Raw genomic sequence first — 13,493 nt, forward strand, 5'->3', positions numbered from 1 at the left:
GTTGCCTTGTCTGGAGCTGCCCCCATCCCTTGCCCCAGACCCTCTTTTCTCTACTGTTTTTGTCCTTCATGGAATAGTAGGAGAAAAGTGTGCATCCTGAAAGGGGAAAAAGTGTTCAGAAGTAACTGTCAGGAAATGGTCAGGGGCTAAAATTCATGTGTCAAATTAAGATATTAATGATGATTGTGATGAAAAAATAATGCCTACTGATGTGGTCAGCTGTATGCACAGAGGAAAGAGTGGCTGAACTTATCTGAGGCTTGGCCAATCCTTTCAATCATCTGAACTACATTAATATCTGTTCAGAGACTGCTGAGGTGCTGAGCCTGCTAGGGAGATCTCTGCAGAATACTGACATCTTCTGGAGCAATGCAGCTCTGAGATGGGATTGACTCTAGAGCCCGGAGTTGCTCATTTAAATAGAAGGAGAAAGTATGAACTGATAAATTACTCATTTGTTTTGGAATGTTGAAGGGGAGAAATCCCTATATAGTTCAGCATAACCTTAGCCATATTCTCATGAGTTACGAAGTACTTAGTGCAAAATACTAAGAAATAGGCCTTAATCCAATATGTCTTGCTTAGAGAAAGAGAAATATCAGTGGAATAGGAATAAATTAGTGAAACAAAGTTTGGGACAGTAAGCTTTATTTTCCTTTCTTCCCTTTCTCCTCTGAAAAGAAGGAAATAGCTGCTTGCCTTATGCCTGGTACTGTTTTTCTGAGTAATTTTGCTGAGCTTTGTAGCATCCACGGTTCCTTGCAGGAGGAGTTGAGGATATTCCTATGGAATCCTGGAGAAATCATCCTTTCCTTTGTCTGGGAAAAGCTCTCCCAGTCATAGGGGCTTCTGTAATCTGAGAGTAAATCCTCTCACAGGTGATGCAGGGCACTGAATTTCCCCTAAAATGTCCTTGCAGGAATGCATAGTCTAACATGGGGGTGGGAGGGAAATGATCACCTTTGAGGTGGAGTTCCTTGTTTTTCCCTAACCACTAGGCTGACTACTTGGAAATGATGGCGCTGATTCTTAAATTACCTTTAAATTGGAATGTAATGTCAGTGCATACAAAACAAACAACTGTCCATTTTTAGATTTTTAGCCTCCAAGTTTGATTTTTCTGTATGGCTTTTGTATGGCTGTAGTTATCTTGTTCACTGTGGGGAGGGAGCACAGAGCCCTCTATTGGGCAGGGAGAGAGCTCCCCTCCTTACAACCTGGGCTGCCTTTGACTTGATGAGTGCGGGAGGAAAAAAAAAATAACTGTGGTGCTTCATATAGATGCCGCAACTCAATTTCAAACAGTTCAGAAACTGATGTTAGTTCAGGGTAGGGGATGGCTATGGAGGAAGCCCGTGCAGTCAAACAGCTGTGTGCTGCTTGCTTGTGCCATCCCCTGAGCTCTTTCTCTTTTTGCTAGATTCCTTTTTACTCACATAGCCTGAATGCTGCAGTAGAGCCTAAAACTACACCAATCACTAACGTGTCAAACTGCATTCAAGCTCCCAATTACATGAATCGCAAGAGATATTTAGCTCAATATCCTGTTTTAAAATTCTAATGGAATTACACTGAAGCTGCTGTAATATTTTTCTTTTTGTTAATATGAAAGGTGTAAACTTCAGAGAAGTTGAAAATGTAATGCAACATCTCTCTTTGCAGGGCAAAATCTGGTGTTAGCATGCCTGTTCAGCAGTGATGCAAGTGCTTTTGTGAGCTTCCTTTCAGTCTAATACTGTATAAAACCCCCACTACTGAGCCAAAATAAAATAAAAACAAAACACCCAACCACATCAGTAAAAATAATTAAGTGATTCTATAGGAAAGTGAGCTTTACATATGTTATTTTTCATCCTTTCTCTGTTCCATCCAAATTCTTGGTATTTGTGGCCACAGTAAGAATCTTCATGTGGTTTCATGGTGCAGGATTCAGAGAGCAGCTTGTGTGGCACAAACCAGGATTACTTGTGTTACTCGTTCTTGGAGACTTCAGTCAAGGAGCCCCTTCCAGAAAAACCACTGCACACACAGATATGGACATGATGTTCTGAAGCAGTTAAATTCTAGAAAAGAACTAATGAAATCTGGGAGGGAGAGAAGGAAAAACATGGAACATTTTATAGCTGCTTTTTTTTTCCTTTTTCTTTTTTGGGTACCTGTATTCTGAACACAAAAGCAGGGAATCTAAATTTTACCCACTACTATGTACCTTCAATTACTTGTAAAATGAAAGGCTAGTGTTTAAACTTCTTGCAAGGCCTATTAGGGCAACCCCCTTAAAATAGGTTAACCTCTATGGTTTCTTTGGGGTTACTCAAAAACACTAGCAAGCTGTGGAGCTGAGCTTTGGTGACACCGTGCTGCTGCACTGAGGGGGCTTGAAGACCTTTCTGCCTTTTCAACTGGCCTTCGGTGGTGGTGACACTTGGAATATTGTACTTGCAGATATAGTGGATGCATAATGTGACACTGTCTTCTCAACTTGTACCAAACAAGAAGCTCGCATTATTCTAGTCAGATTTTTCATATACTAAGTCAGAGTATAATGTGAGACCGAGTCATAATAGTGCTGTTATGAAAGCATATATGTTTAAACTTAGAGGACTGTGGGCCTTTTTTGAGATGTCACTAAAATTCTGCTTCTTTGTAATGGCAGTGTTAATTATGCAATGAGAACGGCAAGCAAAGATTAAGAACAGTGAACGTTTATAACGCTGATGTCCTCAGTATAGCTATGGACGGGTAATAAACATCAGAACTTATTTCTCAAAAATTGGATTTCTCATCTGTGATAATAGTGTAAATAATGGATTGTTATCCTACACAACTTCAGCATTTATTGTAACATTTTCATTCAGTTTGATAAAAATGAATTTGTGTGCTGTTATTTGACAGCATCTAGTAGGCTGCAGTGAGATTAAAAAAAACAAAGGACTTTCCTGTTCAGGCAGGGGTGTCAGAGGAGCCTTAATAACTAGATCCAACACCAGAGGGTCCAGCTCACCTTGAAAGGATGTTGGAGCATCCTATGAAATCTGTGTACTGCAGCTGAACTTCTCTTTGTAAAGAGTGGGAAATCTTCCAATTGTCTGTAAAGAAAGCCATCACACTTCTAAAATTTATATTATACATTTACAGAGCTTTCTTCAAAGCATCATTTTGTATTGGTGTCATTCACCTGGAAAAGCTTTTGCTAACATTCAATCTTTCCCAAGCACAAGGTCCTGATCGAAATCCTGCAAAGCAGATATCCCACTGACCAGATCAAACAACCATCAGTAACTTCTTCCTGGTGCATTCAGTCACTTAAATTACACTTTTCAGAGGCATGTGTTCAATAAATACAGTACTTCCACAAATAGTTCAGCATTTTGATCAGGTTGCAGATCCGAATAATTAGAATACTAGCTCTGAAACAGTAACATTTAAACATTTCATTTTTGAAGGATGACAGTGTGTAAGTGCCCTCCCTGAAGATTTTTTTCCTCTGTGATTAATTTACTTGCATTGCTTTAATCTCTTGCCATGTGCAGCAAAAAGACAAATTGTGTTTATGTTACCCTAGTCCCTCCCTTCATTTCCAAAACAACTGCTTTTATGCACTTTTAGGCAGCTTGAATCAGGCCTAATTACAAAGTCCTACATCTGCTTTCAATCTATGGGCTAGCACACAAGGTTGCTCTTGTATTGGGCTTACACCATGGTTTCACTTGTTTGTTTATGTTTTGCTTTAAAAATGTATGCGTATAAACATCCACAAGGACAACAGTGTCCTAACATCTGACATCCATCACACAACAGCTAGGAAGGATATCCACTTCCATTCTTTGTCTGGTCAGGACAGGCACAGAGCTCCAACCTTAACCAAATTTGCTGACGCCATGTCAGGGCTCATGAATGTTGTTCTCTTTCCTTCATTTTGCATCAGCTGTGTTTGCCTGGTAAGGAGGAACCCAACTGCTTAAACACATGAATAAAACCTCCTCTCTCCAAGTTTGGAGTGGTTTTCTCTCTGCTTTAAAAAAAAGTTACACTGAATGAAATATGGAGATTATATAATGAGCATAGAGAGGAATGGTTACATTTCTTATGCCATGCATTGGTCTTGCTTCTTGAATTGGTCATGCATTCTTGACGTTTCTGTTCACTCATGCAAAAAGCAAGACAAAAGGCTTCATGGTAAGACCAAATGACATCCTTCACTGAAAGGGGTAACTAGGAATCTTGGGGAAAGAGAAGGAAAAACTTTGTTTTCATTTTATGGAAATGTTTACCATAAAATCAGGAGTAAGAACACCAATGCAAGCACATCTCACAAGAGGTAGAAGGTCTTGATGTTTATTGTTCTTGCCCTCCAGCTGGAAATATTTTAGTTCTGCTGAGCACTGCTCAGTTCTGCAGGTCTGCTTGCTGCAGGGCAGCATTGAACCTAGTGCTGGCTCTGCTGCTCATGGCCAAGTGTGCACCAAGGTGACTTCTGAAGCAATGCAGTGCCTCAGGAATTCAACAGAGATGAGGGCTGGAACTTGAGGAGGCAGGAGCTTCACTTTCAAATTCAGAACCCTAAAAACTCAAGGGATAGGAACGATGAATCTACACAGAGATGTAAGACAGGACTTCCTGGTGGTATACTGTGCATTTGGTCACTTATCAGTAAGACAGCCTCCTTAAGCATGTGCTGAATCTCTTTATCTTGTACTATTATTTCTTTATTCTTTTATCATAAGCAGAGGGAATATATGGATGAATGAAAGCATGTATTATACGTATAGATTTAAGGGCAGGATTACTTTGTATCTTACAATAGCTCATAAAACTATTTTTTGGCTATGATGCTTGACAATGAGGATAAAAATTCTTTACGAAGTTATTGAAAATATTAATAAACAACTGTTCTCACAGATGTTTGGATTTGTTCAGTTATCGTGGAATAATTCATGAAACCATGGAAAACTTTCTTAGATTTATTGTCTCAAAGTTGCAAGAGATAAATGGTAAAATTAGCCTTAAAGTGAGAAATGGTTATTCAGCAGATCATTCTTACAACAAGCAACATCATGTGGATCAGTGATTAGTCAGCTATGTATAAATGAAAAGCTAAAATGTATTTCTTAAACGAAGATTGTGTGATTGGCCCTGTATGGTAGAAGATAGTGGGCAGAGGTGGGAGTCCAGGTGAAAGAGATTTATTTTCTTTTAAATACCAAAATAAGAACCAACAAAATCTCCAGTTTTACATCTGGTCCAGGTCAGGATGCAGAGCTAATTTGTTTTTAACATAAAAAATATTTTTACAGAAGATTGAATAGTTCATGTGTCTCCCTCTATCACAATGGAGTAAGAAGTGTCCAAGGTGAGAATATCAGTCGCAAAATGCTGCAAGATTTCTGGATACTGATGCTACTTGAAGGACAGGACTAACAAAATATATGTATATTGCATATAGGCACAATATCAAACTGAAAATGAAACTGTTCATTTCAGATGTTTCGATTTTTCATCTCTTCATTGTTGAAGGTGTGCAGACTTGCAGGGTATTCAAATGCAAGGTTTTTTCTTGTCTTCTCAATACGTTTGTGAGCAAGAGTTACTAATGTTCCTTAAGCCTCTTGAGCCACTTGTTTTCATGCATGCAATTACTGCCTTTATTAACGCTGCAGAATATAGCTGCAAAATATATATAGGCCTACCATAGCTGTTTTGCATGGGGGGTATCTTTCTTTATGTAAAAAGACTGCGTAAAATTGAGAGGGCTCTTTTTCTCCATTAAAATTACACTCTGCCTTAACATCACATTCCTCATTTCCTCAGTGACTTAATAAGAACTTAAATTAAACAAGAAAAGTGTTCTAACAAAGAAGTGAGGAAATCTAGAGTTAAAGCTGCTACTCTACTCTTAATTCACCCGGTGGTGCATAGGTACTCTATTAAGAAAGCCACAGAACAGCAGGTGAGCTTTTATCTTGTGATTCTGCAATGTATATACCATATGTGCTACACAGTTCACTGCATATGCTATGTACGATCACCCACTGCTTCGGACCCCTGCTGTACCAAGGTACAACCAGGTGATGTAAGAGGATGGGTAATGACTGCCTGATTAATATGTTCTCATTTCACTTTATGATCTCTAAGCTTGCAGCACATTCTTTTAATGGGATGGGACCTAAAACCATCTCTTCTAATACTATTTAGACCACATTAAACGTGTACAAGGATGTTTGAGTCTTACCCTCTAGCCTCAGCTCACCATCAGCCCAAACACTTCAGGAGCAGCTGGCTGAGAGCTTTTCCCTCCTGCTGCCCCACCCCAAGGCTGTTAAATGCCATGAGACCTGCAAGCAAAAGCTGCTTCCCTGCCACGTCCAGAGGACCAGCAAAGCTATTAAGCGTCCATGGCACTCTGTGCTGCTAATTTCTAAGTCTCTTTGACTCAGTCTTCTGAACAAGCAAAAGAAAAGGAGAGCAGGGAGTGAAGTCCGAGCAATTCTTCCGACTGTGTGCGCTGGGAGCTGGCTGTGAAATCTGTGCAGACATACTATAAACTGCAGTTACCCTCATTTTGAAAATGCATTGATCAAAAGGACCCTGTCAGTATCTGATTAAGGGCCATGTAAGAGTACTGAAGACATTTCCTTCTGGTTAACAGCTCTGATTACAGGGGGCTCCTGGAGTGAATTTCCCTGCAAGCAGACAGGCTTGTCTCCGGGCTCCACCTGACGCTATAGGGTTTCCCAATGGCAAGGCTTCCTGTTGTTGAAGGCTACTATTCATTCACAGCTTGTAAATCAGTAGCTTGTAAATCAATGGATGAAAAAACTACTGTTAGAGAAATGTTCTTCAGCAAATTCCTCTCCCTCCCCCAGATGTTTGTTTTCCCAGAGCGTATAGTCCATGATCATGGAAAAATATTTAAAAATTCAACATGTGTAACTAATTATAGTACTGGAAATGAAGGACCATACTTTCTTCTTTATCTGTGAAGCTTGCTGTAACTTCTTTAATGGAACATTTTCTTTGGTTAAGCATGGGTTTGTTTTTCACTGGAGCCAAATTAAAATTTTCAGTGCTAAAAAGCAATTGACGTGCATATCTTAAAACCAGAACGACTGAATGCTTTAATTTAAGCAAGAAGAACCAGAGAGATTTGCGTTTACTTAATACTGATTTTCCACCATAAATGATTGAAATGGTGCTAAGAAGCCCTGCCCTGATGAATGCATCCAGGTGATGATCAGCAGCTGCTACTACTGCAAAGAGCCCAATACATCCAGTGAAAATTTCTCGAAGGGGCTGGAGAGCACTAGGAAGCTATGATAATTAGAGTACAACATTTGGTATCCAAACCTCAAGAAATGCACACATTGAGAAATATAACAAGCTCAAACTGAATTACTGACAGACGTGCTGCTTATCTTGCCTAACACCAAGAAATGTGCTATGCATGTAATTTTTTTATTACTAACTCCTCTTTTTCGTGTAAGAAATCAGGCAGAACTGAATACCATCCTGTGTGGTTCATGACAGGCTTGCAGAAATCCACTTGAAATAAGTTTTAAGTAGTCTTGGTAGTTCATACTGGTGACCAGAACACAAACCATGGTGGCACATGTGGGTACCAGTGAGCTCTCAGCTGATTTAACATGTACCAGCGGATTCTTCTGGTACTAAGCCTTGTCATTTTTCTCCAGAGCAAGTAAATGACTGTAGAGTGGCCTTCAGAGAGGGGTGTGAGATAATACTGCAGCCAAAGCTCTGAAAGAGTTAGTGGTATTTTGTGAGGGGAACGAGCTGAGGGAAGAGTTGAATGAGCAGAATAAGGATGCTAAAGTTTCACATAAGCAAAAGAGAAAGGAGAAAAGTTTGGAACCTCTTCCTTCTCTTAAAAGCTAAAATGCATGCCTGTTGCTAACTGCTGCTAAAGGAGGAGAGCATCGTCAGGCCAGGGAGGGAAAAATCTACCATTTCTTCTTTTCCTATGCCCCTCTTGTAGATTAGTTTTTAATTATATGCATAATTTTTAAGTGTATACATCTAAAATTAAAACAAACAAACAAACAAAAAAAGCTTTCCATGGAAAGTAAGTTATTTCTTGAAAATAATTTCACCTACTTGAAATTGCTTTCTCTGACAGAGATCCACATTTCTAGTATCTCATCCATGCTCAGCTACATGTGAGTTCACAGAGTTGCAAAATGGTGGCTTAGGACTTAGTTCAACAGATATCCTTGAACACTTAATAGTGTTAAGAAGGTGGTCTGATTAGAAAACAGAATTGACATAATTAGGTATAATGCTCCTGGCACAACTTCACTGGCAGTTGTCACTGCCTGCACAGTGAATGAGAGTCCAGTACCTCCCTTGCTCTTCTGGCAAGAAGGATATTGTTTTCACATTTTGTGGTAAGCAGAAAGAAAAGCAATACAATTAATCATGTCAGTTAGCCTCTTGTTGCCTCAAAAGAAGAGGAGATGTTTGCTTCTTTCAAAAGGTAGTAGGTACCTGTAGGTATGTTTGCATTTTGGAATTACAGAGAAAGCTTTTTATGATGCTGCCATCAAAGAAACAAATCACAAAGGAAAGGGCTGGAGTCGACTAACTATGGAGAGAATAAAATTGTCTATTTTTTTTGTTCTTTTGACTATAATTATGAAACCATTAATTTTGAACTTAAAAATGCTTTCTATGTCATTAGTCTTGATTATTGAGTTACTCACATTGTGGATTTTTCCTCTTTCTTGTTCCCATGAGAAAAGAAAATCTGCAACTGTACTTTAAAGATATTCTGAGATATGTGAAAATGTGTTCCTTAAAATATTCAGGCAGCTTTCAATGGAGACCGTAGTAGGAAGAAAGCCTCAGTTTTGGAAAGACTAATGCGCTTAATTTTATAGTTCTTCATAGTATTGTCTCCAAAAACACGATCTATGTGCACGTATAACATAAATAGTGAAGGCTTAAATCTTTGGATTGATGCTTCTAATAAAAACAAGTCCAAAACTTTCTCTCAAGTAAAAGCAAAATTGAACTTGGCATAAAATAGTTGGATAATGTTTCTCTCTTCTCTCTGTAAGTTCTAATTTTCATGCTCCTCTCCATTTCTTGGTTGCAATGGAGAGTAAATATAAACATGCTGAAACACTGTGATGAGGGGGTGCATCTCAAAACTTCTGAGAACAATTATTTTTATATTTTGGAGTAAAATTTCTTATATTAGATATTTAAAGATACTTTGCTTTGATCTAAATGTGTTAACAACGAGGTCTGTGGAAAACTACTCAAGCCTTATCGCACTTGATCCTTTAAAATCTGGTCATCCAACTGCAAACATTGACCTGGGGCTCACTCCCATTCTTCTGTGTCCCAGTGAAATCCAGTGCACTTTATTCAACTTGGGAATACTATGACCTTTTGCCTTTCGAAACTTCTCTTATTACTTTTTATAATCGGACCTCTGGACATAAACTCATGTAGAAGTAATTTATTTCTAAGCCATTTTAATAGGCTTAGGTACTAATTAGTTTTGATTTCTTGATTACTGTCTTCAATCTTTTTGTGGTTGGTCACTTGACCCTAATGACTCAATCTTTCTAATTTGATTAGGAAGCTATGGGCACTGGTAAGATGAGTTGCTTGGATATGAACTGCTTCTGGAAGAACCTTTAACATAAATGTCAAAAGAATAGTTCCTTAGATCCATCATTTTCCTCTTATTTGTACTTACTGCTTTCCTCATTTAGTAACCAAGGACTTTTAGGAGACCTGATGGGTACCCAGTCCTTTTTGATATTGTGCTAGACAAACTCCAAGCTGAGTCTGGGCAAGACTGTTAATTTTATCACCAAAAGAAGACCTGTATGCAATTACTGCATCCGTTCCCATGATGATCTGTTCTCTCTATTTTTCATAGACAGAATCCTTAATATCTGTAAGTGATTCTAGTATGTCCATTTTCTTATGAGAATTGTGTTACAAACTTCATTCTACTATATGCCATTGGATAGGAATTTGGCATTTAATTTTCTCTTGGTTCCTGTTGCATGTATTATTAGTATAAATGAAAGTTTTATGGAAATGCATTACATACAATATTTATGCATCAAATGGTTTGTTTTCTGTTTATTTTTTCAGTTCTTCGATTTGTGAAAGGGAGAGTATGACAAAGCCATAAACACGCACATACACACAAAAAGCCAAGACCAGACAATAAAAACAAAACAACTCTATTACTTCCTTCTGGTAAACTGGTATAAGAGGATATGATCTGTAATCATAGAATCTTAGAATGGCTTGGGTTGGAAGGGACTCAAAGATCATAATGTTTCAACCCCCCCTACCACAGGCAGGGCTTCAAACCTCCAGATCTGGTACCAGACCAAGCTGCCCAGGGCCCCATCCAACCTGGTCTAGAACACCTCCAGGGACAGAGGATAATGTCAATGGAAAACAAATTGTGATGCCTTATTCTACTTTATTTTACTTCTGGGGGTATTTACATGCAAAAGTTAGGAGGTATTGCAAAACAAATCTTGTACTGACCATGTAGAAATTTGATGAACTTGATGTAGTATGAATTCTGTATCAACAGAAAGTTGCTAATTTTTATAGGCATAATGAATGCTATAGCTTCAAAACCTTTCAGAAATTGCATGTTGCTCTTATAATGCCTCTGGTATGTGGCTGCTTACAATCTCAGTGATTATTTAATTAGTCATTTTGCAGTGTTAACTGATTGTGGATTGGGGGGGGGGGGGGGGGGGGGAGGATATACTGGCTTCACTTTTGCCTAAAATCTGTGTTTAAAGTGTTACTGAAGAACTGGAAAAGCTGCAGCTAGAGAAGGTTGTTTTGTGCTTCTAGCTGGTGTGGGTGCAATCTTTGAAAGTGACCATTGAAGAATTATTCAGTGCTACGACTATATTTGTTAGCATCCCCCAGTTTTAGAAGGAGGGAAACAGATATGCCCATTAACTGGCTAGTGATCTTCATTGTGTTCTAGTGTTCTAGCCAGGATGAAAAATTGATTATAACTGAATTAGTATTATAAGCCGCTGGGGAGTATAAAATCTGTCAGTTCTTTTGCAAAGCAGGCAAAGATGTTTAATATGCATATTTTTTCCTGTCCAGAGCTAAATCAGAAATGGTGATAAGAATGTGAAGAGAGAAAATTGACATATTTTCATAGAATCAAGCTCACATGATTGAGATTCTGGCATGAGGTTTTACTTTTGATTATAAGCATCACCCAGTAAAACAGATCTTTGGATGCTGTATAAAGCTTTAGGAAAAACTATCATAGATAAGCGTTTATTCAATGTATGTTGTCGTAGACCAGTTATTTCCAAGAATTTCTGCTGCTTGCTGAATGCTTGTGGTTTAGGGACACTTTCACACATCCTAAATGTATGGAAATATTACTGCATGTTATATAAGGGCACTATAATTACCTTCATGAATTCTTATCAGCAATGTTTCCTTTTCTATCATAGTATCCCTAGAAAAAGGAAAATATCATTAAACTGAAAAGAGCTTTTCCTACATGGCTTCTTCATACTTTTTTGGTACATAACAATAATCTCCATGGTTGCTCGAGCAACAATCTTCTGGATGTGTCATGCAGGGTTCTCTCATCCCCGAAGTCTACAAGTCACTGCAGAGAAATATATGTTCTTCAGGTGCACCCCTTTCTCACCACTCTTTCCTGTCTCCAAGGGTTTTGTGGCCCTCTTTTTCCTGACACTTTCCATAGTATCCCCACATGAGCTACATAACATTTTTTTTTTCCTCTCCTTTCTCCTTTTTTTTTTTTTTCTTTGAGGGGGTGTAAGTCTTATTCAACATATTTCTGGTGATAGAACTCAATTAGGCTCTCACAGGGGGGGGGGGGGGAAAAAAAGCCCTTGTATAGCTGTTTCAGCTGAGGCATACCTGCCTCCTATTCCACACTGGAGTGCTCTTTATTTATTTTATCTTTTTTCAAATTTTAATATCATTTTTCTGTAGGAGGATTACAAGAAATTTATGGGGACATGGCAGCTCTGCCTCTTGGGTTTAAAGTAAATATTCAAAGTATGTTCTATCTATCACTCTGTTTCCCATAGCTTTTATTTATTTTGCATTTTATTAATTAGTTGAAGTCATAATGAAGTGGCCACTTCCATAGTTTTTTACACTTTCTTTATGTATACATGTTGCCCGTTCCATATCGCTAAACTTAAAAGATAACATTAGAGCTGTTTCTGAAGGCATAGATAGCAGTGCTTTCTGTTGTGGTTTGTCTGCTTGACTTGTAGGTGAAACAACAGGGAACCCACAGATGGCATCTGATATTTAGGCAGGAAGAAGTCAGCATCAATGTCACAGAGGAAAGCGTTAAAAATAGAAAATGTGCCTGTGGAAGGGCTAATTAATTTACAGTGAAAATGCTCAGCAACACAGCCGGTGCCAATTTCTCACAGGAATGTTTTAAACTGACATTTTCTCAGTCTTCGGAATAGCTTCCATTCTGCTTCAGCACAAGGAAATGTAAAGAAGCCATGGGAGTTCTGATAGTGCATCGCAAACTTCTCTGAATGCCAGTTCTGCCAATTTAAACTCTGTCTTGGTTGTGTAGCATGTGCCAGCATGGGGAAAATGCAATCAGCTATCTCACTTCTTTTAGCTGTATAAAGCTTTCCCTCTTACCTCTTTGGGAAGCTCAGGGATGCAATCAGATCCATCACGATGAAAAACCACTTACAGCTGTACAGCATTCTGGAATTTATCCCTTCTTGAGGTGGATCTGCAATCGAGTTACCCAGCAGCTGCAGATAGGCCTCTTCACTTGTTTATTCCCTTGGCACATACTGACATCAGGATTTAACATCTATTAAAGGACACTTCACCTTACCCCCTGTGTCTGGCTCTCTCCTTGGAGCTCTGGGTGAAAACACAGCGTGTATGCTCTGTGAGCTCTGCCTTTCACTTGAGATCTGTGGCAGAATTTGGCCCTGGTTTGATAAGATGCAGGCGTGCATTCAATCTGCTGTAACCGAAGCCCAGTCACCTATAAATATCTTTGCTGACATTTTGAACTATTTTTTTCTCTCTGTGCTATCTGGGACAGAAGAAGATAGGGGGAATGCTGGCTGCACTGCAGTAACACACGATGGGCTGTGTGCTTGGGGTGCTACCCATTCATTTACTCGGTCCCAGTGCTGTTTGTATCAGGCTGCTGGCACACTGGAGGTAATGGGGAGCACAGTTTTGGAGGTTACTAGCTGAGCTGTTCCTACAGAAATAGGTGATGTATTCCACAGTGAGAAAGGCCAAATTCTCCTTTTCCACACTTCTCATCTCCTCTTCCTTGTTCTGCACTGCTGAAGAGGGACAGATCTTGCTTTTCTGAGGTCTTTTGCATACTTCCTCTATATAATTTTTTCATATTTAAGATGAACAGGCACCTTTTTTTCTCTCATTTTGTGAGAAATTTTCATTTCTATGTAATTAAATCT

General features: G+C 38.9%; 1 long non-coding RNA gene across 1 annotated transcript; it reads right to left on the reverse strand.

Moving 5' to 3' along the window:
• Nucleotides 1-634: 634 nt before the first annotated feature.
• On the reverse strand, nucleotides 635-12,924 carry LOC121109297. The gene is made up of 3 exons (XR_005861265.2): nucleotides 12,685-12,924; nucleotides 3,005-3,089; nucleotides 635-2,084 (listed from the first exon to the last, which is right to left on the reverse strand). It is a non-coding gene; the product is annotated as an uncharacterized LOC121109297 (long non-coding RNA).
• Nucleotides 12,925-13,493: the final 569 nt, after the last annotated feature.

This window comes from Gallus gallus, chromosome 1 (genome assembly GCF_016699485.2).
Source record: "Gallus gallus isolate bGalGal1 chromosome 1, bGalGal1.mat.broiler.GRCg7b, whole genome shotgun sequence".
NCBI classification, from domain to species: Eukaryota; Metazoa; Chordata; class Aves; order Galliformes; family Phasianidae; genus Gallus; species Gallus gallus.